The sequence below is a fragment of the Ricinus communis genome, chromosome 3 (genome assembly GCF_019578655.1).
Source record: "Ricinus communis isolate WT05 ecotype wild-type chromosome 3, ASM1957865v1, whole genome shotgun sequence".
Taxonomy (NCBI): Eukaryota; Viridiplantae; Streptophyta; class Magnoliopsida; order Malpighiales; family Euphorbiaceae; genus Ricinus; species Ricinus communis.
The window spans coordinates 4,933,305-4,935,693 of NC_063258.1; positions in this window are offsets into that span (position 1 = coordinate 4,933,305).

The window sequence follows — 2,389 nt, forward strand, 5'->3', positions numbered from 1 at the left end:
AAATTAATAAAATAAATTTAATGAAGAGAAGAGAAAGGCCAACAGCAAAGAGATATCTTCTCTCAATTCAGTACACTTAGCAACACAGAATTAATAATTTCATATAAATTTCAAAAAACAGAAAGGATGGGCATCGCAGTACAGGCAGAATTGAGGTTGTGCATAACATAATTGCATGACATAGAATATCTCTGCTCACTGGAGCCACTGGTCTGGACGGACCTTTTGTACTCCTGCACTTGACCCATGGTTTGGTTTGGTTTGGTTTGGTTTGGTTTGTGTGCGACGACGGTAAGGCTCTCTTGTTACCCATACGTAACCCTAACCAATATTGTTTTTATGATTGCTCCCCTCTCATTCAATTTCAATTCCAATATCTTCCAAGGACCTGATAAGTACCACAACCATCGTTGGACAGTCTGCTCCAAAACCGGACCATATTTGACTGTAACATTGGTTCCATCAGAACCTGTTTTAGTTGCCCGTACAGTCTCTAGTTTGGTTCCATTTTCTTAGCTGTTCTTTTCCTATATTTGAAAATCCGGCTTTAATTCTCGATTTCCTTAATTCAGACGCTAACCGTAAGTTATTTAACCGAAATCCGATGACGACAATGAAATCAATTATTAAATTATTATTTCTTTTATTTCTTTTTTAAAATATAAATATAAAATTTTTGTCATTATGTTAAGCTATTATTTCTTTTTGATTTAAAAAATTATTCCTATCGATAAATCTATTAAATTCTCTATAAAAACATTATAAATATAAAAAGTATTATTTTCAAATTTCTTTTTCTATTTTTGTTATTATTAGATCGAAGAAATTATACATATGAGACACCATATATCGCTAGAAGCCACCTAAAATAAACATAATTATTGAATGAAAATGCTAACAAAGAACTGCATTTAAAGTTACTTGCACAATTAAGTTATATAAACATGGCAATATCTATATTTTCTAAAAATTAATAGAAGAATAATACGTATATATAAATATTTTATGTTTTGGCATTGGATGATCGACACATGTTCCATCATTTAAACTAATAAATATGTGTTGATCATCTATCGGTTCGGTGTACAAATAGGGACATACACTAAACCTAGATAAAAAAATTTTATAAATTAATTTAAAAAAAATTAAAATAAAATCATACGTAATATATACTCATAGCCCAGAACTTTGCAACCCGTCAAAGCATGAAAAATATAAATCTTCAAATATCAAGGGAGTCTTTTTCTAGTGCACTTTTTAGATAAACATAAAATTCTAATCCTAACTGTTAGATGATGAAACTGACGACCTATTATATAAATTTAAAATTATTTTTGCTTTAAATGACTTAAGTTGAGGGGGAGCTTTCGCTAAGGTGGATCTTAAGTTATTTTGACTCTATATATTATATTTCAATTTTATGCATTTGATTCTTTTTTTTTTTTTATTTCATTCAATTTAATTGTCAAAATTAAAAAAGAATGACAGATTGGTGATTTAAGATGAAATTTACAACTTAATAACTCTCTATTTTGATCATGATAATCAAACTGGAAGCTACTAATGTTAAGCTTGAATATTTGTTGATTAACATTTTAGGTTTTGCATGGTTGAGATTCAAAATGGTTGGAAATTTTGTAAGTATATAAAATTGTTTCCAAAATAGCGACCAAGAAAGCCAATTTGCAACTAAATTAGCTAGGTTTTGCTATCTTGACCAAAGTTTGCCAAATCGCAAAATAAATTAAGAGAAATTGAATCTTCTTAGCGGAATATATCTCAACTTGAATCATGACCATGAATTAGGACGCAAAAGCTAAATTGTGATTTATGGACGGTGGGATCAAGCATGCATCCAAGTATCTTTAAAGACTACGGCAACACAAGACTATTCAACCTAATTGAGAACATGCTAACTAGTCACGAAAACTAGCATTGAAAAACGGAGTCGCCACCTGGATAATCACCGCGACACTTCTTCTATTTGAGTGAAGTAACTAGATTCTTTAAGGAAGCATTACCATATCCAATGATGGATCTCAAAACCAACTTTATTAATTGTGTATTAATTTAAACTGTTAATTTTATTAATTAATAGTCTATTCTCTATAAATGCGACAAAATTTTTTTACACATAAGCAATACAACATGACATAGGTTCGCCTAATTCTAGCCGTTTTTTTAAGTCTGGCCTAATCTCTTTTTGTTATTTATTCTAGTTAATTATTCAGTTGCTTACAAAGACCCATTCAGTCTAGCCCACTTTTTTTTTTAACTTACCAGCTTCTAATCCTAAATAGGCTACTTCTTGCATGCTAAAAGCCCGTTTTAGTTTTCTAAGTCTAGATGCATCAATTTATTAATTAGACATGGCAAAATTCACTTAGGT